This window comes from Desmodus rotundus, chromosome 7 (genome assembly GCF_022682495.2).
Source record: "Desmodus rotundus isolate HL8 chromosome 7, HLdesRot8A.1, whole genome shotgun sequence".
In the NCBI taxonomy this organism is placed as follows: Eukaryota; Metazoa; Chordata; class Mammalia; order Chiroptera; family Phyllostomidae; genus Desmodus; species Desmodus rotundus.
In genome coordinates this window covers 47025656-47050635 of record NC_071393.1, presented here as the reverse complement: position 1 = coordinate 47050635, position 24980 = coordinate 47025656, and the positions used below count along the sequence as shown (strand labels likewise).

The following is a 24980-nucleotide window of genomic DNA, read 5'->3' as shown; positions in this document are numbered from 1 at the left end:
CATGTGACCTGTGCTGTAATTTTTTGACCACGACCTCCTTAAAGATGTGTTAATTGGATATGTGATTTGAATTAAAAATTTCTTTTATTTCTTTTATTTTTGACTCATTCCTTGGTTTTATTTTTAAATATATATTGTTGATTATGCTGTTACAGTTGTCCCAGTTTTTCCACCTTTTTCCCCTCCAACCAGCACCCCCCATTATCTCTGGCAACCCCCCTCCCCTTAGTTCATGTCCATGGGTCATGCATATAAGTTCTTTGGCTACTCCATTTCCTATACTATTCTTAACATCTTCCTTTCTGTTTTGTACCTAATAATTTATATCTCTTAATCCCTGCACCCCATTCTCCCCCTTCCCCCTTCCAATTGATAACCCTCCAAATGATCTCCATATGGCTCTTCTGGGAACGATGTCGTTAGGTATTCACAATGGTCCAGCGTTTGACATACTGTTGGAGGCTGCCCTACAATACAGCCTCTAACAAAACTAGGCTGTTCTGAACCCCCGGCAATAGAATTGTTTACCTTTATACCAAAAAGGTCGGGAAAGCACCCAAATCTGCGTGTGACATGTGCCCAGGCTGACTTTGTGGAGTTCGTGCTGTGAGACCTAAAGTTCTAATGAGGTCGTCTAAAATGAAAAAACATGTGGGCAGGGCCTATGGTGGATCCTTGTGTACTAAACATGTCTGGGACAGGACCAAGCGTGCTTTCCTGACTGAGGAGCAGAAAATTGTTGTCAACGTATTGAAGGCACTAGCACAGAGTTAGAAAGCTAAATTAAAAAAAAAATAAGCCTCTTTTGAGTAATGAAAATAATTAAAAGGCAAATGAAAATGATCTCCATATCTATGATTTTATTCCTGTTCTGGTTGTTTACTTAATTGGTTCTTTTAGATTCAGTCTTTGATAGTTGTGAATTTATTGCGATTTTCATGTTCATAAGTTTGATCTTCTTTTTCTTAAATAAGTCCTTTTAGCATTTCATAAAATAATAGCTTAGTGATGATGAACTCCTTTAACTTTACCTTGGCTGGGAAGCACTTTATCTCTCCTTCAATTCTAAATGATAGCTTTGTTGAATAGAGTAGTCTAGGTTGTAGGTCCTTGCTTGACATCACTTTGAATACTTCTCGCAAGTTCCTTCTTGCCTACAAAGTTTCTTTTGAGAAATCAGCTGAGAGTCTTATGGGAACTCCTTTGAGGGTAACTTTGTTTCTCTTGCCGCTTTCAAGATTCTCTCTTTATCTTCAACCTTGGCATTTTAATTATGATGTGTCTTGGTGTGGTCCTCTTTGGGTCAATCTTTTTTGGGACTCTCTGTGCTTCCTGCACTTGGATGTTTATTTCCTTCACCAAGTTAGGGAAGTTTTCTTTCATTCCTTTTTTCAAATAAGTTTTCAATTTCTTGCTCTTACTCTTCTTCTGGCACCCCTATGATTTAATGTTGGTATGTTTGAAGTTGTCCCAGATGCTACTTAGCTTATCCTCATTTCTTTTTATTCTTTTATCTTCTTGCTGTTCTGATTGAATGTTTTTTCTTCCTTATATTTCAAATCATTGATTTGATTCTTGGCTTTATCCACTCCACTGTTGTTTCTCTGTAAGTATTTCTTGATTTCACTTAGGGTAACCTTCATTTCTGCCTGGGTCTTTTTTATGCTGTTGGAGTACCCAACAAGTTTCTTAAGCATCCTTATAAACAGTATTTTGAACTCTACATCTAATAGATTACTTGTCTTTATTTTGTTTAGTGCTTTTTCTGGAGTTTTTTTTTCTGTTCTTTCATTTGAGTGTTATTTCTTTGTCTCTTCATTTTGGTAGCCTCCCTGTGTACATTTCTATGTATTAGGTAGAGCTGCTTTTACTCCCTATCTTAGTAGCATGGTCTATAAAAAGTATATCAATAAGTTGGATGGGGTGGAGCCTTAGGTAATCACCAGGGTGGGGCAACTCATGTGAACAATGTTGATGGAGTCTCCAATATAATGTCTCCACTCCGTGGCCCTGTCTGGTGAGGGCTCAGAAAGAGGACAATGTCCCTGCTGGCCTCTGGAGTTTTTTCCAGGAAGAAGCTGTCCCTCAGTATGCACCCTGATGCTAGACCCTTCACTTTCTTCCTGTATGCCATGGGTACCCTTCCAGCTGCTGCCCCAATGCTGGAGCCCAGAGGTATTGAGTCTGTGTAAGTCCTAAGTCTGTTGAGGGACCTTTAAGAGGAGACATCTGAGAATCCTGCTGTTTCTTGTGCTGCCCCGACCCACACTAGTTTTTACAGCCAGGAGTTAGAAAGGGTCTTATCTTCTGGCACTGGAACCCTGTGTTGGGTGATCTGGTGTGTGGCTAGGACCCCTTGCTCCCAAGGTATCCCTCCCAGTTTTTATCTACCACACATTGCTGTGGGACTGCCTGTTCTGTGTCTCTGCACTGCCACATGTCTCTGAGTCTCTGCTGCTCCTACTCATCTAGATGAGTGTGACTTCTTTAATTCCTTGGTTGTTAGACTTCCATACAGTTTGATTTTCTGATTATTCTGGGTGACATCTGTTTTGTATTCTAGTTGTAATTTTTGCTGTGGTTGTGTGAGGATGCAAGCCATGTCTACCTACACCTCTATCTTGACCAGAAGTCTCAACATAGATTGTTTAAAGTAAAAGTTCCAAATTCATATCAAAAGGAATAAAGTAAAAGGGTATATCTATGACCTTTCCAGATAATTGGCACTGGGCCCTGGGTGACACCACTTTCCACTTACATTTCCAAGAAGATATTTTTTACTGTACTCCCTACTTGGCATCATTTGCTTTTGATTTAAGGTCCAGGGAAAGCGGTCCGATTGAGCCTAGGTCACAATATATGGCAATGCATGCTGCAGAACTAGCTGAAGTAACCAAGGTGAGACTGACTACTTTCTACTTTGCAAATCTTAGACTGGTGGCTTTGTGGTAGAAACATATCTTATAAAAGGGAGTCTAGAAACTGTCTTAAACTTTCCAGTCTCAAACTAAAAAGTAAAGTACATTACACAGGGATAGAAATGAAGTGAAGCTTTTGCAACCAGTGTGCAACATCTGTCACAGACAGTCAACAAGGTACATGGAATCTCTAGCTTCAGTGATATTTAAGTGAAGAGCTTTTGTCTTTGCAGCAGATTTCTCTCTTCCTTGGGAGTGTTCAGCTACAGTTTACAAGCTGCATGCTGATTCTTTGGCCAACAGCAGTCCACATGTACGACATTGGTCCCAGAAGAGTATAATGGAGCAGCTGAAAAATTATTGTTGCCTAATGACAAATGTCGCATTTTAAATAGAGAACATCAAAAAGGAATGCAGGAGCCTCCTTTTTATGAAATAACTTTAAATGAAATAGAATTAACTTTAACATTAAATATAATAATTCCAACATTTTTTAATATTAGCTTGCTAAAGGTCATACACAGCTTATATCCACAGCCAGCTACAATACTTTGTGGGTTTTGTTGTTTTATATGTACTTAATATTAATAATAATGATTAATAAGGTTCAATTTTTACATATCTTTTAAAATGACCATTATACAGTGTCTTCATATATTTAATTCACTGTTTTTCATATGCTATAAAACCTATTTTACCTAATGATTGTGGAACTACAGTTAACTTCATTTAAGGCACTTTCACTTCTGTATATTGCATTATAAATTGTTTATTTACAATTTCATACGATCTAATGTGGCAGCCTACCCATGATATAATAGTAGAATGGAAACACAGAACTGCTCATGTATTGTAGCAGTCAGTACTAATGCAAAACATGCTGGAATCTGATTTTTACTCCACTACTGTATTCACATCTACTGGAGTTATTCAAGAATCAAAGTTCAGTTTTCCAAAACACACATAAAAAGTTCATTTACATACCAAATCATTAATTTTCAGCATCAATGACATTACCACAGGTTTACTTTTTCCTCTCCAGTCTAACCCCAGTAAAATTCCCAAAATAAAGTTGCTAATTTTAAGTAATCCATCCCCTGAGGGATTTTTTCCCTTTATCTTTTCCTCTTTGTGATCTTCCACCCAAGTGACCAGGGCTTTCACAATTACACAGGCTCACCCCTGGCATGGGGCAGTACCTGCTATTATTTCCTCCCCTATTCATATTTCTTCTTTGTAATTTTCATTTGCTCCTAGAAAAATAACATATCTAATTTTCTCCATACTTCATTTTGTTAACAAACACTTAATGTGGCAAATTTATTGCAATAATTTAATTTTTAAAACTATGGCTATGTGCTGGCCCACTGGACGATACCTAGATGAGTTGAAATTTGATTGTCTCAAATTGATGATGGTGATGGTGAAGTTAGGCCCATCTGTTCTTGATTTAGTGATAACCATGCTCAAAAATTTTGATGTGACAATGGGTACTTTTAAAAATGATTTTAATCTGAGTCATCTGGAGAGCTCTCATAAATAAATTATCATTTATTCTTTACTCTGAAGAAGACTAAGATTTCTACAAAAAAAAGTGTAAAATAAAAAATTTCAGAATATGGTAGGAAAGTTACTTGAAAGTAACAACTAATAAAATGACAAAGAATTTTCTGATAAAATGATGAAGTATCTACATTGGAAAATAGTAAGTCCCACAAGTAAGATCAAAACTGCTCTGGACATTGAAGCCTGCACGTGTGGCTCAGACAGGGCTTACGGAGCCCATAAACGGCAAGACGACCTTATTAACAATTGCTGCTGTAAGCAGATAATATTGGTGGACATAATACTTGATAAACTCATGTAATAACCATGACCCAGTCAACTGGAAGAGGAAGGCAGAGCATGACAGTTAGTGACACACATTTGCATATACCATATGCATATATGATGACCTGGGTCTTGAGTGTTAAAGGTAGATTTTAATTTTGTCATAAGCACAGTACCTTGCCAGGAGGGATAGGGGTTTTTAGAAGAGAATTATAAAAGGGAAAAAAAATTGGGGAAGACATGCTGTCAGGCCAGTAATTAATTATTCAGATAAACAGGATTTCTTAACAGTTCTAAGTAGTGTGACATGTAAGACATCTGTGTAGTATCATACCTAATCCCTTTTTAGATTAATCTCAGCATCCTGACTTTGTAGCAAAGCACTGTTCTTATTGTCAAAAAATATTTGAAGAATATGCTGAAGAATATACTTTCTAAATTGAATCCCATATTTTGTCATGAAGAATGTGCACCCAAGTTTTCGTGGGGGTTATGCGAGGGATTATAATGCCCAATATTATACTCATGGCATGTAATCATTATACCCATGTATAATGTGCATCCTTATTTTTCCCTCAAAAATTTGGATGAAAAAGTTCACATTATACACGGCAAAATACAGCAGTAGGTGAAGATGATAGTAATTTTATTCACAAGAAACATTTATTTTTTGCTCATTTCTCAATTGTGTAACTTTTTAGATTGCTTTCTCAACTTTTTAAGCTTGAGGTCAGTAGGCTCAAAGGCTGCAGAGACAGCTAGTGTGTGACTCAAAGCCTGAAGACTATATCGTACTGTTTCAGATGGGATCAAACATCTTTAAAAACTTGCTGAGGGGAAAAAATGGGTCAAATTTTTGTTTGTGCTGTTTACAGTAAAAAAAAAACCTTCTCTATTATCTTAAACCTCTGAACATCAGTTAGTTAGCAATTCAACAAGGGTCGCTCCATAATTAAAAGCAAAACATAAGGATTATCCCACACAAAGGGAACTTTATGCATTGGTGTTAGTGAAAGCTCATAGCTAGTATGACATTAGGTTCTAAAGGCCACGCACACACCGTACCGCAAACCCCCCATAGTCCTCAAGCTCTGTCCTCATCCCTTAAAGCTCCCTCTCACCTGTACCAACACACAAAGTCTTTTTCTATATTTTTATTATGTTTAAAATTTTTATTGAAATATAACAATTTAGAAAATTTACAAGTAAACTTATCAGTAAAACACTCAATCAATTTTCACAAACTGAACACACTCTTGGAACAATATCTGGATAAAGAACAAGATATTCCAACATTCCGGGAAAGGAAAGAAAAAGACCATGCAGAGAGAGAAAAAAAAAACATTCTCCAACCTTGCTTTCATGGGTAATAAAAGTGATATTTTTGAATCTGTTACCTACTTACTATTTTTTTCCCAATTTGTTCAGATATTAGACTAGAAAGAAAGATGATTTGAGTTTGGTGGTGGGCACAAAATGCAATATACAGATCATGTTCATAGAATTGTACACTTGAAACCCATACAATTTTATTAACCAATGTCACCCCAATACATTTAATAAAAAAGGCCAATGTTCTATTTTGAGCCCCCTCAGAGACTGACATCTGCATGCAGGAAGCTCCTCAGATGCATGTGATTTCCTGCCTAGCTTGGAACTCGAGAACATGCATAACAGAGGAAACCTTAATAAACTCTGGATTGTACCAATGTCAGTTTTCTGGTATTAATATTATACTGTATTAATATTATACTGGATAAAGTATATATGGGACTTCCCAGTATATTATTTTGCAACTTCTTATAATTATTTCAAAAGAAAAATAATAACTTCAAATTCATCAATGTTATTTTTAATATGTTTTATTGATTATGCTACTACAGTTGTCCCAATTTTTCCCACTTTGCCCCCCTCCACCCTCCATCCCCCATTCTCTCTGGCATTCCCTCCCCCTTAGTTCATGTCCATGGGTCATGAGTTCATGCATGCACCATGCATATCAGTTCTCGGGCTTCTCCATTTCCTATACTGTTCTTAACATCCCCCTCTCTATTTTTTATCTACAATTTGTACTTCTTAGTCATTGCAACTTTTCCACCACTCTCCCACTTACCTTCCCAACCAATAACCCCCCAAATGATCTCCATACCTATGATTCTGTTTCTGTTCTACTTATTTGCTTACTTTGTTTTTTAGATTCAGTGACTGATAGTTGTGAATTTATTGCCAAAATAATGTTAATGAGACTGTTGGTTACTGCCTGATCATAATGACAATCCTAATGATATTTAAATAATAATAGCAGATAACAGTTGCTATGTTTACTATATACTACATATTATGCTGAGAGCTCTCCATAGATGATTTTATTTGATTCACAAACAACCCTTTAATTTGTGTCATTACAGAACTGAGATAAAGAGAAGTCGAGTAGCATCCCCAAGATTACAAACTAATCAATTGCAAAGCCTCCATTTAAACTCTTTTAGACAAACAAAGCACCATCATGTTTTAGGTAACATTTATCCCAATCACAGCTTTTTTATTTATTTTTTATTTTTTTATTTTTTTGAGCCACATCAGAGAAACAACTCTGTAGACAGGCAATGACCTCCAAAAACATTGTGGCTTCTGGATCATAGTTTTCATCTTACCCAAAGGACGGCACCTGCTGATCATAACTTAAATCTTGGTTGTAGCTTCACATGGCAGTTAATACCTATTAACATTTTAATCCTGATCTCTGTCGAGGCTTATAGCACTTTTTTCCTATTATCTCTGCTTGCAGAGAAAAATTTAAAAAGTGTAAAAAATATAGGATGGGATTAGATGAAAAACAAACTTGAGGCAACAAAATTGTGAAACAGCCCTGATCGGTGTGCAAGGTCACTGGTTCAATTTCTAGTCAAGGCACATGCCCAGTGCGAGTTTGGTCCCTGTTCAGGGCACATAAGAGTGGCAACCACTCAATGTTTTGCTCTCACGTCAATGTTTCTCTTCCTCTTTGTCCCTCCTTCCCCATCCTCTGATAAAAAAATCTTAAAAAGAAATTCTGAAGCATAAGAATACAGTAATACTAATGTTAATTTATGTGTTATTTAAAAATGCAAGCAGTGGCCCTGGCCAGTGTGGCGCAGTTGGAGCTTAGTCCCATAAACTGAAAGGTCATGTGTTTAATTCCCAGCTGGGGCACATGCCAAGGTTACAGGTTGGCTCCTGGTTGGGTGCATAGGACAGGCAACTAATTGGTTTCCCATCCCATCTCTCTCCTTCCCATCTCCCCCCTCTAAAAAAAGTCAGCCCTGGCAGGTATGGCTCAGTTGGTTGGGCATCATCCCACAGACCAAAAGTTCTCAGGTTTGACTTCACATCAGGGCACACACCTGGGATGCAGGTTTGGTCTCTGGATGGGGAGTTAGCAAGATGCAACCAATCGATGTTTCTCTCTGACATTGATGTTTTTCTGCCTCACTTTCTCCCTCCCTTACCTTCTCTTTGGAATCAATAAAAGAAAAAATATATATATCTTTTTAAAAAATCAATCAACATGTCCTCAGGTGAGGATAAAAAGAATAACAATAAAAATATAAGCAATAAATACATTTCAAAAGTATTGAATTTTCCTATAAAATCTGGTTACTCTGTATTATTCAAAATAGTCTTATTCTTTTTTAACTTGGCAGTTGTATAGACACTAATTGCAGTCATTGTTCCTGGAAGTTTATGGTAATGTAGCAAGTAATTTTTAATCTGTTAACCAAAAGTTTTTAAATGCTAAAAAATACATTGAACTGTTACATATTCAAATACATATATTTTTATTATGGGGAAAATCAAAAGTATAGTGTTCCTATCAAATTGTGTATTTTACAGAATTGAAAGATTACCAGTGATTACTATTGTATGTCTATATGTGTGTGTGTGTCTGTGCACACACTTGTGTGTGTGTATGTGTAATTTTAGAATCATGAAAATCTTGGAACACATAATTGTGTTCAGAATTTTGACCTAGCATAGTACAGGTGATGCTCAAGTACTAGGTGTTCAATAAAGATTTGAATAAAAACATGAATTACAGAAAAACAAATTGTAATAATTTGGGTCACCAGAGGAGATAAGGAACTACTATAATTTTATACCCAGTGAAAGGAACAATGTTATAAAATAAGTTTTGTTTTAAATGACTGGAGAAATAGTAACATTATAAACTTCAGGATAAAACTTGAACTACTAATTCCATTACAAGTTATATATCAGTATATTTTTCCAAAAATCACTTTACTTAGATTGCAACCGTCTTCCAGGAGTCTGAAATTCCAATTACAAATTCAATATTAGCAATTTTGGTTTATATAAAACATCCAACTAACTCATGAAATCCAGTATTTAGTTAACTCTTTCTTTCTTAAAGCAATATAATCAGTCTAAGTACCCAGTAAAGGCCACTCTTTAGAGAAGGCAATTTTGTAAAACTAATATCCAGTTTAGTGATCTAGCAATTATTTTTAAAAGATTATTTCATGAAGTGTGAATTTATATGCTGACATATAAATAAATAAATAGGTGAATAAATAAATAAATAAAGTGTCAATTATTGGGGGATGCACACATTTGTACAGTCAATATTAGAGAAAAAGCTTTACTGGCAAGCATAGACATGCAGATTACACAATGATCCAATGTGCTTTCAGTTTCACTTAAAATTTTTCTATTGATATTGCCAGTCAAGTTCTATTGTTTCTACTAATTTAAGACCCACTATTAATGCTATTTCTACCCTTTCCACAAATAATTCTTAAGACTGCTCCTCTATAGTCTATATTCTGCTTCTTTCAAATCAACCCCTTTAGTTTTTTCCATATTATTTCCATTGCACTGTTTTGGCCAAAACATTCACCCCACTGAGGATAAGTTTCTTTCTTCTTTACCCCAGAAAAATGCAGCCGAAAAGTTGGTTCATAGGTATGACGACTTATGTGCAAAGAAATGTGCCAAACAGTTATCCAAATTACTACTTACAACATTCAAATGTGGTGGGTACAGTTATTAATCTCTTTAGAAATGAGGAAATTTGGCAAGGTTAAGTAGCATGCCCGAACCTCACCAGTTCGGTGTTGTGGGGCTGGACCAAGTAAGAATTTCGTCAGCTATGAAGTCTATGTGGAGAAGCCTGAGGCCACATGGAAGAGGAGAGAAGTCCAGACATCCTCACCAAAGCAGCAGACATGTGAATAAGACCAACTTGGTTTTCTGAGACCAGAGCAGCAGCTCACCAAATCAATAAGTAACCACAGTCAATGTCGGGTGGGGATGCGTAATTTTCTAGCTGAGCCCTCCCCAAACTCCTGACTAAAAAAATTATGAGATTGAAGAAAATATAAACCCTGTAAGTTTCAATGTCAAGCCAGTTATCTAAACTAATATGCTAGACATTAGTCAGACTCAAGGCCCGTGTTCTTTATTCTGTACTTTACTCATTCAACAAGTACAACAAATGCCAGAACTGCCCGAGAGGCTAAGGATACAACAAAGGGTAGACAGAAAGTTCTGCCCCCATAGACCTTTTATTTGGGGGAACAGGGAGTGGAGTGAGAATTATATAATTAAAAATAAACCTAAGTAACAAATGGTCTTATATTTCAGTAAAATATTTCAGTATGCTGAATTATGTCTTTCTATAATTTATTCTTGGTGTGTTCTAGAGTACACAACTCTATATTTAAAATTTCAATCCGTTCTTCTTAAATGGTTTCATAACTAAGAGTACAATCTCTTTTGTCGCTATCCCTAAAAAGCACTTTGAAAATAATCTGCATTCTTTCATACTTTGAGTATCAGCACTGTATTAACTTCACTAGAGGATTCTATTATACATGGTGCTAGTCACACCACTAAAGACGTGTACGCATTAGGTGCGAACTCCCATAGCAAAATTCCTATTTAGAAGGTAAATCTCAAAAGCCACAGAAGTTTCTGGCTCCACAGACCCTCAAACTTGCACATAGTTTATTTTTTTCATTGTCTCATTACATTTATTTTCATCTTCCTTCTCCCTCAAGAAAATCTCTTATTACCCAGTTTTTTTTTTTTTTTTTAATGGTAGCTTCTCTAATTAGTGTACATAATGGTCTTAAACAGAAAACCAGAAATGATTGCTCAGCAGGAAAAGAGCAATGACAGGCATAGCACCAAGTCCTATGTACAAAGCACACAGGTGATTTCAGGGACAAAAAGAGTAACTGGAGCGTATGCAGAGATGACAGGCCGATGCCCATTTACCTTTATTTATGCCCATCACAGAACCTGAAGTAACGCTTTATGGAGTTGACTTTTTTAATTCCTGAAAAAGCATTCAAGCACCAATAATTTCCAAGTAAAATTTAATTTTTTCTGTTAATAAAAGTATTTAATTTCCTTGAACCCATTTGATATGAAGGGAAAGCTTTTCAGTTGAGAGATAGTGTTAAATAGGCTTAAGACATGGGGGTTGGAAGTTTTCTATTGATAGAACTTCCTTATCCACTAGGAGTATTAATTAATCTCCTGTTTTAGGCAATTGAAAAAATAACCATGCACATATCAATAGTTACTTATTATTCTAAATTAAAGATTAAAGAGGGTTATCTAAAACATTATTAGAGATAAGACTGACTGACAGCTAAGAGATGGACTTTGAAATCCGAATGGCTTCTGTTTTAATCCCAGCTTTGTTACTCATAGTCTATAACTTTGAACCTCAGTTTTCTCTTTGATGTCCAAATGATAACATAAAAATAGGAATCGCCATTCGTTTATTTCCACAAATATTTATCTACTAAGCACTAATTAAGTGCTAGACATTATCCTATGTGTTGCAGATACCGTAGTGAACACAGCAGACAAAACACATGGAATTTACATTCTTGTAGGGGAGACAAACAATATATACAAGGCAAGAAGTGCTATGGAGAAAAATAATCAGAGACAAAAATTTAGAGGCTTCTGGGAGTAGAGAGTATATATTGAAATTTGTGAGCACATTTAGGAAAGTCCATATTGAGAATACAACATTTGAACAATGTCTGGAGAGAGGTGAGAAAGTTTCTATTAAAAAAAATAATAATAATAAAAAATGCCACTGCATTCTAGCTGGAAAGAAGAGTAAGTATAAAAATCCAAAAGTAGGATGTGTGAGCAATTTATTGCCGAGCATGGGCATCAGGTGTATGGTTAGTAGATAAGAGGAAGACCCATGTACACTTTAGTTGTCAAGCAGGGTCCCACAGATTCATTTTATTAAAATAAATATGTCAGAGGTGCAGGGAGTTGAGGATCTAGATAAAAGAAGGTGAAGGGATTAAATACATATGTATATACATGCGCACATACACACACAGACACAGACAACAGGGCACTGATGGCCAGATGGAAAAGGGCTGGCAGTAGGGAGACGCGGGCAAGGCAGGGGAAGATGGGGTGGAAAGAGACGGCATGGGTGATGGGTGATGGTGTGGTGTACAGATGGTGTTTTATTGACTTGTACACTTGAAACCTGTACGGTTTTGTGAACCAATGTCATTTCAATAGATTCAATAATAAAAATAAATAATTGAATAAGAATAAATGATACATGGGTCTTACAAATAAATTTGGAAAAAATCGGGAATAATATCCTAAAGTTTCAGAGGAATAATATATTGTATTTTATTTCTTATACATACAATCTTAATATATTTTGGCATGTCTAAAATTGAGATTCAGGGAATAACATGTTAGGAAGTTTTCTTTAATAATTGTATTGACTTTTTAATTTTTAGTTGTATAAAAACAATTATACATCTTATAGTTGATGACTGAAGATTCTATAAAATATGATAGCTATGTAAATTACTTAATAGTGATGATAAAAATGTTAGAAAATGTTTACATTCTTAGTAGAAGGCAACAGTGCTCAATATCTAGGAACAAACAAAACAGGTAAAAGGATATAGTGGTCAGATTTAAAAAGATAATAGGATTACACATACCAAGATGAAAAGAGCGGTGAAATAGAGCAAAATGATCCCACACAAACCACATTTCTCCTCATGAATTAATGCTCCCTTGGAGATTGTAAGAATTGAATGCCTATGAAGCAGTATGAGGAAGATAAGCTTAAGAAATTTCCATTTTCCTGGAACATAGCAAAAAAAAAGAGCAAAGGGATAAGATTGACAAGTGAAAAAATGATAGGTGTGATGAGACAAAATGGATGCCTCATAATGGGAATTCCTGAGGAAAAAGCTGAGAGCAAAAGCAGTATCCAGAGATAAAACAAAATATTCTTGACCTAAAAATGCTGTAAATATATGGAACAAAATAATTTACCCTTTCTCCAGTACATACAACAAGATTTTTTTTGGAGACAACGAAAACAAAAACAACCTAAGCAAATAAGTAGAACAGGAACAGATTCACAGAACTAGAGATCGCATAGAAGGTTATCAATGGGGAGGACGAGTGGGAAGAACAGGGGAAAAGGAACAGGGAATAAGAAGCATAAATGGTAGGTACAAAATAGACCGGAGGAGGTTAAGAGTAGTATGGGAAATGGAGAAGCCAAAGAACTTATATGTATGACCTATGGACATGAACTAAGGTGGGGGGAATGCTAGAAGGAGGGGGTGTGCAGGGCAGAGGGGAAAAAGGGGGAGAAAATAATGAGACAACTATAATAGCATAATCAATAAAATATAGTTAAAATAAAAAATAAAGGGTTTTTGGAGACAAAGAGCTTTATTTAGTGGAAAAAAAAGGAAACATGGTAAAATCATATTACTGACAAATGAACACAAACCAGGACAAATTCTGTCTTTCTTTTGCATCAACAAATGCTTGAAATTAAAGCAACAGTAAATACAAAATTTGAGGAAAAACATGTTCTCCTAAGAATTTCATATTCAGCCAAATGATGTTTCCAGTGTGAAACGTATAAAACCCCTCCATTCCAGTAAGGTTATATTTGCAGTGAGCTCTCTTTCCACAAGGAAAGTCAGTCCTAGCCTCAGTGGAATAGCTACATTTGAAGACTTCCTCAGAATATAGCCAGAAACTTGCTCCTACTCAAGAAATTTCAAAAACTTTGACTATGGGAAACAAAATTTATGGAGGACTTTCTACAGGATATACTGCCATCTAATTTTGTAGACAAGTATTCTTCAAGTTGTATTCATGTGAACATAAAATATTCCCAGAATTATTACCAGAGAAATACAAAGAAAAATTTCTGTGATAAAATTTGTCAGGATCCCGATGAACTATGTTAAACAGAATTCTCTACTAAAATACTCCTCAGAGCCTGTAAGAAACTATCGTGCTTTGTAAATCTTCAAGAGTAATAGGAAGTGAAGAATATTCCAATGTATTCATTTCCACTGCATCCCCAAAACACACAGAAATCACATCATTATGTCACATTAATACTTATATCTCACTGACAATACTTTGGGAAATGTCATGTGAAATACTTTAAAAATTTATTCCTGTAAAATCAAATTTATTTTGATCTATACAGCCTGCATTAAGAGGTGTTATAAGATATTTCCATGTGAAACTTTTTTTAACTTTATTTTTACTGTGTACAGTATTACAGTTGTCTCCATTTTCCCCCCTTGGCCTTCCTCCACCCAGTCCTCACCACTCCTCCCTTCTGGCCGTCCCCACACTGTTGCCAGTTTCCATGGGTTATGCTTATATGTCCTTTGGCTCATCCTTTGCACTCTTTCATCCACACCCCTTTTCCCCCTCCCCTGTGACAGCTGTCATCCTTTCCACGTATCCCTGTCTGCATTTCTATTTTGTTCATTGGCTTATTTTGTTCATTAGATTCCACATGTAAGTGAGATCATATAATATTTTTCTTTCACTGACTGGTTTATTTCACTGAATGCTCTCATCCACACCGTCACAAACGATATGGTTGTCTTTTTTTCTACCGCTGCAGAGTATTCCATTGTGTGAATGTAGCAGAGCTTGTCTGTCTTCTCATCTACTCTTGGGCACTTGGGCTGTTTCCAGAGCTTGGCTACTGTAAATAATGCTGCTGTGAACATAGGGGTGCATATTTTCTTTTGAATAGGCATTTCGAGAGTCTTGGGATGTATTCCAAGAAGTAGGATTGCTGGGACAAAAGGCAGTTCCATTTTTAATTCTTTGAGGAAACTGCATATTATTTTCCACAGTGGCTGCACCAGTCTGCATTCCTACCAACCTCGATCATAACGACTGTGAAGCTTGATCATAACGACTACATTGCATAGCAGTGGTGTCTTTATATGAACCAAGAGAAGAAATATTTCACTGGTCTTAATACTAAGACTGGTTGTGATTCTCCTAAGAAACAATTTTTTTTTGTTTGTTACTGTGAATCTCACACTTCACTGATTTTTTTTTTTTTTTTACATTGACTGCTAACAAAATTACAGGAAAAAAATGTGGTCAATTACTCTGGAGAAATGCAAACATGAGAGGAATAGCAGCACAATTATAGGACATGGCAGCGTCTGTCCTGCCATTCAGATCTAGCCTTAACACTGAACTTCAGCCTGTAAGTCCTTCGGGAGTGTGAGCAAAAGCTTTAGAAACTGTTTTCCAAGACAGACATTGTGAGACTCTGACACAAGCAATACTACTTTGGATACAAATAAATGAATATGTAGCAGGAAACAGCATATCTCTTCCCATTTGTGCTTTCACAAACTAAAGTAGGACCTAGTTACCATTTTAGCTCTGTGGGAGTTGGGCAGTTAGAGGGACGCTGGGCATGATGCTAGGGAAAGACGCGTTCCTCCCAGAGGGGCGGTGGCAGCTAGCACAGGAGAGCATAGGTGAAGACAGCCAAGCATGAAAGCAGCCGGATAAATGAGCACCTTTTGTCAGGTATGTCCATCCTGAACAATGAGACACGTGGAACTTGTAGCAAGGCTCGAGAAGAAATTTTCAGAGAGGCGAATCTCTGCACCTCTAAGGGTGAGGACTAATTTATACCTAATGTTTGGAATTTAGGTACAAATGCTAGTGTTAGTGCATTTGTGCCCTTATGGTGGTGGGCATGGAGATTATTCAGAATTTTTATTTATTAGTTTTAATACCATCTTCAATCTCCTACTCTTCTTTTTAACCTTACTTTTTTACATTGAAAAGTTTTATATTATGATATTATATACCTCCTCTTAAGGCACTTTGAATAATTTCTTAGCCTAAGTCATTATTATGATAGAAGAAACTCAAATGGTCAATCGACACGTGATGCAAACAGGAGCTTGTGGCAGACAGAATGATGATCTCTCAAAGCCGTCCGCCACCCAACTGACAATACCTGTGCATATGTTATTTCACTTGGCAAGTGGTACTTGGCTGATGTGATTAAGTTAAGGATCTTAACATAGAAAGAGGAGTCCTTGCTGGTGTGGCTCAGTGGATTGAGTGCCGGCCTTCAAACCAAAGGGTCACCAGTTTGATTCCCAGTCAGGGCACATGCCTGGGTTGCAGGCCAGGTCCCCAGTTGAGGGTGCGCGGGAGGCAACCACACATTGATGTTTCTCTCCCTCTCTTTCTCTCTTCCTTCTCCCCTCTAAAAATAAATAAAATCTTGAAAAAAATAAAAATAAAATAGAGAGGCAATCCTGGATTAACCAGTGGGGCCCAATACAATCACAAGAGTTCTAAAAAAGTGGAAGGTGGAAGCAGACAAGTTAGAAGAAGTTGCGGAAATGCAAGCTGAGGTCAGAGTCGTGCAGGCACAAGTCGAGCAAAGTGGGTGCTAGAAAGGCAAGGGGCAGGTTCTCTCCTAAGGCCTCCAAAAAGCATAGAATTTTCGAGTTCTGACCCCCAGAACTGTGAGATAAAGATGTATGTTGTTAAGAGCTACTAAGTTTGTGGTGCTCTGTCACAGCAGCAGTGGAAAACTAATAGAAGGCTTCAGTGAGACACACTTTATGTCTACTAAATTGCCTTTTTTGATAATAACACTGAACTTGTATGAGTTTAGTAATTATTGAATTCTTATACACCACTGGTAGCATATAAATTTGGTACATATCCAGAAGGTAAGCTTTGTGGATCAATGTCGTAATCCTTTATAAAATTAACAATTTCTTTTCATTAACAGTTTTCATTTGTTTATTTTTTCTTATACAGTGGCATCAGGTGTTCAACATAGTGATTAGACATTTGTGTACCTTATGAAGTGCTCACCCAGATATGTCTAGTATCCATCTGACACCATACGTAGTGTTACAATATCATTGACTATATTCATGATGCTGTACTTTGCATCCCCATGAGGTTTTTGTAACTGGTAAATTGTACATCTTAATCCCATTCACCTTTTTCACCCATCTCGCTACCATTCCCCCATCTGATGACCATCAATTTGGTCTCTGTGTCTGTGACTTTGTTTCAGTTTTGGTTGTCCATTTGTTTGTTAGATTCCACACATAAGTGAAATCATATGGTATTTGTCTTTCTCTGGTTGACTTTTTTCACTTAGTGTAATGTCTTCTGGTCCATACATGTTGTCACAAGTAGCAAGATTCCATTCTTTATATGGCTGAATAATATTCCATTGTATATATGTATCACACGCCTTTGTCTATTGGTCTTTTGATGGATACTTAGGTTGGTTCCACACCTTGGCAAATGTACGTAATGCTGCAATGAACAAAGGGTTGCATATATCTTTTTGAACTAGTGGTTTGCATTTCTTTGGATAAATACCCGGTAGTGGAATTGCTGGGTTATACTGTAGTTCTATTTTCTATTTATTCATTTATTAGTAAACTTTATTTTTATTGTTGACTCTATTACAGATGTCCTCATCCCCCACTTTGCCCACCTTCCCCAGCCCCTCCTCCCCCATCCCTCTGGCCATCACCAGGCTGTTTTCTGTGTTTAGGTGTTATGTGTACATGTTCTTTGGCTAATCCCTGCACCTTCTTTCATTCAGTCCTCCTCTTACTCCTCCCCCTCCCCCTGTCAGTCTGTTCCCTGTGTTCATGCCTCTGTTTCTATTTTGTTCATCAGTTTATTTTGTTCATTAGATTCTGCACATAAATGAAATCATATAGTATTAGTCTTTCACTGCCTGGCTTATTTCAGTTAGCATAATAATCTCTAAGTCCATCCATGCTCTCACAAAAGGTAAGAGTACCTCCTTTTCTTTACAGCTGCATAGTATTCAATTCTTTTTAAGGAAACTTCACACTATTTTCCATAAGGGTTGCACCAAATTATGCAATGTGTATTAAAATACCAATAGCTTGTTTTTTTTTCAGAACTAGAGAAAATAATCTTAAAATTTATATGGAACCACAAAAGACCCTGAATAGCTAAAAAAAATCTTGAGCTTGACAAGGAAGAACAAAGGTGGGGGTATCATGATACCTGATATCAAACTATACTATGAAGTCTGTAGTAGTCAAAACAGCAGGTATTAAAATGAAAACAGACATATAGATTAATTGAACAGAATAGAGAGCCCAGAAATAAATCCATGCCTGTATGGTCAATTAATCTATGAAAAACAAGGCAAGGATACACAATGGGGTACAGACAGTCTTTTCAATAAACAGTGTTTTTAAAACACTAGATAGATACATGCAAACATGAAATTAGACCACTTTCTCATACCATAAGAAAACATCAAAACAATTTACTTGGATGGGGAGAAAAGGCATACAACTGTAATTGAATAACAATAAAAATTAAAAAACAAAACAATACAATTTACTTAAATGTAAGACCTGAAACCATAAAACTGCTAGAAGAAATCATAGCCAATAAACTCTTTGCCATTGGTCTTAGGACCTGGAGAGCATTATGCTAAGTGAAATAAGCCAGTCAGAGAAAGACAAATACCAAATGATCTCACTCATGTGTGCAATCTAATGAACAAACTGAACTAACAAGCAAAATAGAGACAGACTCATATAAAGAGACAGGACAACAGCAAAGTTGGGAGAAGGGTAGAGTGTTGGGAACCTCTTGCCTGGTTTCAGAAGCTGTAAACTCCCCATGGCTAAGGCTGAATCAGAGACCTTGGGACCATAAACCATTAAGGAGACAAAGCTTATCTCCCTGGCAGGGGAGCTGCCCCTGCCCACTTTACTTTACCCTGCCTGGCCCTGAGCCTGACCAGTTAGCCAATGACAGGTAAGATTCTTCAAGGGAGGGACGACCTAAGACAGTCGTGGTCACAAACAGGCCCTCAGGGAAGGACTTGGGGGCTATAGAAAAAGGCACTGATGGACCCTCACCCCTTGGCTTTGACATAGCCTGAGTCCTCATTCTGTCTGCAAGAAGTGTCCTAATCTCTTGGCTGCCTGACTTCCCCTGACTGACTTAAGCCTGAAACAATGCTGCAGGTGGGTAGGCCCTGTGCTGGAAAGGGCGGGTTCCCCAGGGTGATTAGGCCTAAGAAAGAATGCATAAAATCCTGTGAAACCTGCTTTGCTAATACCCTCCATTTAAATGATAAGGGTCCAAGCCTGAAATGAGTTTGTTTCCCAAAATCTTATAGCCCTTTAGCTAACTGACCCTGACTCAGAATAAGCCCTCAGAGTTCTTTCTGTGTTATCTATTGTTTGATCCTTACTGCCTGACAGTGATTGATGAGCTTTACCTGTATTCCTGTACAAGATGAACCCAATAAAAGCCCATTGAGGAAAAGGCTCTTGGCCCTTCTCCTTTGAGAGATCGGCCGCCTTTCCTCCCCAAGCAGATCATGTTTTGGTAGACTTATTCTCATCTGTGGCTGCGGAGGGTGGGGGTGGGGCCAGGGCCCTGTGGGCGGAGCGCCCCCACAGTAGAGGGTGGAGGGATTGAGCAAAAAGGAAAAAGGACTTATGGACATGGACAACAGTGTGGTGATTGCAGGGGGTAAAGAGGGCATAAGGGGACTAAATGGTAATAGAAAAAATACAACAAAGAAATATTTTTTGGATATATCTCCTATGGCAAAGACAACAAAGTAAAAATAAAAAAATGGGACTCATTAAAGTAAAATTCTTTGCACTGAAAAAGAAACCATCAACAAAATAAATAGGCAACCTAATGAATGAGAGAATATATTTTCAAATGATATATTTGATAGGGGATTAACATCCAAAATACATAAAGAACTCATACAGCTCAACATCCAAAAAATAATCTGCCCTGAGTAGTGTGGCTTGGTTGGGCATTGGCCTATAAAGTGAAAGGTCACTGGTTCAATTCCGGGTCAGAGTACGCGCCTGGGCTGTGGGTTTTGTTCCTGGTCAGGGTGTGTACGAGAGGCAACTGATAGATGTTTCTCTCTCACATCAATATTTCTCTCCCTTTCTTTCTCCCTCCCTTCCCTCTTTCTAAAAATAAATAAATAAAATCTTTAAAAAATAATCTGATTAAAAAAATGAGCAGTGGACATAAATAGACTTTTCTCCAAAGAGGATATACAGATGGCCAACAGACATATGAAAAGATGTTCAACATCAATCAAAACCATGATGAGATAACACCTCACACCTGTCAGAATGGCTATTATCAATATATCCATATGCAGGGGTTGGCCAGGATGTGAAGAAAATAATTTTAACATTTTGACCCAGTAACTAAACTGGAGGAGTGGATAATGAGGAAATAATCCTATAGTATGTGGAAATATTTTTTCACAGTAATGTGCATTCAAATATTATATATGCCAAAACCAATCCCACTAATATCTAATAATATGAAAATAATTTAGATAACTTTACTATATCCATAAAAATTATACAGTCATCAACTTCATACAATGTCAAGGGAAAGAAGCAAACACCAAAATTTATGTAAATTACAACCCATATTGTAAAATGTGGACACAAGTAAATATATATGCAGGGAAAAGATTAATAGTAAATATACCAAAATAACTGATTATTTTTGAATTATGAGATTTTGTGTGATTTGCATTTCTGCTTTTATACAGTCCTGAATTTTTAAATTAATTTCTCTGCTAAGTTAATGCATTACTTTTTAAAATCATAAAAATTACATATGAAATATATACTTAATATTTTATTAAGGGGAAACTCAAAAAACAAAACATACCATCACTGCTATGCCTGGTATGGAAGTGGATGTGGCAAGTCCACAGTTCTTGTTTTGGGGCCACTGTCCTGCTACTCTCTCCTTCTACCCTCTCTGTGGGACTTCCAGAGATCTCTGTTTTTTCAGAAACATGGTATCAAAATCACTGATCTAGTCCAACCCACGCACTTTGGTGGAATCCAGGAAACCTAAGTGAAAAACAGGTATGAAGCTGGAGCTAGAAGAATGGATCTGTAGCTCCTAAAGCAGTGTCCTTTTGCTTACACAAAAAATGCATTTTACAAAGTATGTGTGTCCCTTTCTCTACTGGGACATCTCAGTTAAAAAAAAAAAAAAAAGGAGGGGGCGCAATCCTGCTCATGCTTGTAAGAGGAATAAGCACTCCTCCAATAAGAGGAAAGCTTGTTCCACAAGCTCATCTGGAATCCTGAAATTCTTGGTATTTTCTCTGGGCTCTGTAATCCTTCATGGGAGAAAACAGGTAAAGTTTGTTTATCTTGAAACAGTATATCTCTTTGTTTATTTTTTAATGAGCCTCAAATACTGTAACGTTGCTCCTTTCCTCTATGTCTGTTTTGGCATTGTTGAGCTTTGTCCTAAATCGCTGTCCAGAGAAAGTGGCCAAAGCGTGTTGTCCTTGGTGCATGGTCACCTCAGTTCCTCTCAGAGTAGAATCACAATTGTCTGTGTGTCTGTGGTATGTGGGTCCCAGCCTCGTGACATCGATGCTCCTGAGGCACTCACCTGGCCGGTGTCCCCCAACAGACATTTCTCCCAACGTGGCCAGTGTCGTGACTGGGTCTGCCCTTGTGGTTCTTACTATGATTTCAGGCTGCACTTCAGCACCTTGAGGAAGCAGAGTTATTCCTCCCAAGTCCTGGAGTTTGTACAGCTTGCCCAAAGGCCACACAGCAAGGCTCGGGAGAGCAAGAGAGAGAGAGAGAGAAGAGGGAACCTGTTTTGATTAGATTCTCAGAGTGACGTGTTTAGGGTTTCCCTTGGGTTTGTTCTTTAGCGGCTAATGTAAAGCAAAAAAGAAGGAATGCAGGAATTCCTTCTGCTTGGAAAAGCAGAAGAATCAGTCAAGGGGTTAGTTGTCTAGGTTATCCAGGGTTTTCTAAAAGACGGAGCTTCAAGGATGAGTGCAACTACTCCCTTATCTGTTTCGTTTTGTTTTTTGTTTTTTTAATGGGTGCCTTGGCAACCGAACACTTAAATGTCAGCCACTTACAGTACAGTCTGATTTGTCACATCCAATCTGTGTGTCCCCAGTCCTACTCTTATTAGGGAATTTCATAGTCCTTATAACTGCTCTTCTTTCTCTATTTTTCCCCAGTCATGACAAATAAAATCAACATTTTTTCTTTTATTTTATTTTACTTATATATTTGTATATTTTATTTGTCCATTGTAGATATAGCTTTGTTACTAATTTGGTGGACATTTTTATTAATAAAATAATTTTTAATTTAAATGTATTCACAGCAAATTTTCACCTTCTTCACCAGTTCAGTATTTCTAAATGTGATGGAAGTTCACGTTTCATTGTAAAAACATTATACAGGCATCCCCTCAACTATGTTTTAAGTTATTCCAAATTTTGCACTTGGAATATCATCCATACCAGTTATTCTTTGCTCTGTAACAAACCACCTAATCTTCATGGATTAAAAAAAATTCATCTTCATGTTTATGTGGGTTGGTAATTTGTACTAAATTTAGCCAAGCAGTTCTTCTTGTCTTTCCTGGGTTCACATATGTGGCTGCAATCAGCTGGCGGCTCTGCTGGAGCCAGTCAGGATAGAGCGTCACTCTTACAACTGGCATTGGTTAGGCTATTAGATGGGTTGTCTTGCTTCTCTTCGAGGAACTTCTCTAACAAGCCAACCTGGGCTTGCTCAGCAATGATCTAGAACAAGAGCAAAAGCTACAGGCCTCTTGGAGCTCAGGCAGAAAATCACCTTTGCCATATTTTATTAATCAGAGAAAGCCACAATGCCACCACAGATTCAAGTCACAATACCACCACATAATTGTAAATGGGTCAATCCAACAAGATAATATAACAATTATAAATATCTACATACCTAACATAGGAGCACCTAAATATATAAAGCAATTCTTAATGAACATAAAGGAGAAATCTATAGTAATACAGTAATAGTAGTGGACATTAATACTTCATTCACATAGTGGAAAAATTATTCAGACAGAAAATTAATAGGAAAATAATGGCCTAAACTGTCATATTGGAAAAATCAAATTAATAGGCAATTATATAACATTTCATCCCAAATGGAATATTACCTAGGTTAGATCACATACTAGGCCATAAAACAAGCCTCAATAAATTCAAGAAGATTGAAATAATATCAAGTGTTTTGTTTTCTGACCATAATGGCAAGAAGACAACTGGAAAAAACCAAATATTAGAGACTAAACAACATTCTACTAAACAACCAATGGATCACAGAGGAAATCAAACAAAAAATCAAAAATTATCTTGAAACAAATATAAATGAAAACATGACTTTTAAAAATGTATGGGATGCAGCTAACACATTTTTAAGAGAGAAGTTCATAGCTCTACAAGCCTAACTCTAGTGAAAACATCAACGAAAACCCTGAATAAAAAATCTAACTCTATAGCTAAAGGAACTAGAAAAAGAACAAACAAAACACAAAGTTAACAGAACTAAGGAAATAGTTAAGATCAGAGTGAAAATAAACAATAGAAATGTAAATAAAACTAAGAGCTGGTTCTTTGAAAAGACTAAGTAAAATAGAAAAGTCTCTAGACAAGCTCATCAAGAAAAAAGAGAAAGAGCCCAAATTAAAAAATAATAATAATGAATGAAGGAGGAGTTAAGCCACAGAAATCCAAAGAATCATTAAAGAATACTATGAACAATTGTTTGCCAACAAATATAACAATATAAAAGAAATGGTTAAATTTCTAGGAGTATATAATCTTCCAAGACTGAACCAGGAAGAAATGCAAAATCTAAACAGACCAATTACTAGCAATGAAATTGAAGCAGGAATAAAAAAATCTGCCAATAAATAAAAGTCCTGGACCAGATGCCTTCACTGGTGAATTCTACCAACCATTCAAAGAATGACTCATACCTAACCTTCTTAAACTATTTCAAAAATTGAAGTGGTGGGAATGCTTCCAAACTCATCTTACCAAGTTACACACATACACGCAAATTACAGAACAATATCCTTGATGGCATTACAGTGGTAATTCTCTAGAAATAAAGTCAAATACAGCCGAGTAAATAACCTGAAACCACAGAATTCAGGTGAGTTAAACATAAGGGATTCTTCATATTTCTATAAAATTTTTATTTAAAACTGGATATCCCATGTGTCAGACACAGGGTTGTGCTATCCTGATCTCCCTTCAAGAGAACACATGCTGTGCGGAGTGTAATTACCTAAATGCCTCCAGTGCAGGCCTCACTGACATTTGCTGGTGCACTCAATGCCAATGCCATTTGCCTGAGGAAGGTGCCAGCCAATAACTGAGCCTATGGGGGTACTATGGCCGTTTTGGTCCAATGCAAGACTCCTCTTTGCACAATCTTTGCACCAAAACCTGTTTGGATGGCTTCACATTTCTCATAACTATTCTGTATCAGAAGCTCTTACTCCCCAATCCTTCTTCCTCCCTCCAGTTCTTTCACAGATGCCTGATCAACATCATAATCTAAAGTCTTTCTATGCTATTCCAGTACCTCTTTTTCTTTTTTTAGCATTCCCTCCAATTCATTTATTGTATCCACCTTGGTATTTGCTCTCTAGAGGTTCCAAACTGATTCACCTATCTTAGCAAAAGGTCTTCACAATTCAGGGTAAATTTAATTATGCCACAGTATTCTCACCACCATCATATCTAGAAGGGGCCTTTTAGGTTTCAGTGAGCTTGGGAAGCATTAGGACATAGAGGACTGGAAGGGGATTTGTGAAACAGCCCGTCCCTAGCTGTCATCAAATTGCCTCCTGCATATGCCGAGATGTCAAGTATCATCTGGTCTTTGAACGGAGTCCACCCTGCATGCCCGAAGGGGGGATGGAATGTTTCTTTACACTCTCTCAACTATTACTTTCTCTGCTTTGTGCTGCAGAGTCACTTCCTCATGA

At 37.0% G+C, this 24980-nt stretch overlaps 1 pseudogene; it reads left to right on the top strand.

Moving 5' to 3' along the window:
- The first annotated feature begins 432 nt into the window (after positions 1 to 432).
- Positions 433 to 798, top strand: LOC112296553 (large ribosomal subunit protein eL34-like; annotated as a pseudogene).
- The last annotated feature ends 24182 nt before the right edge of the window (positions 799 to 24980 follow it).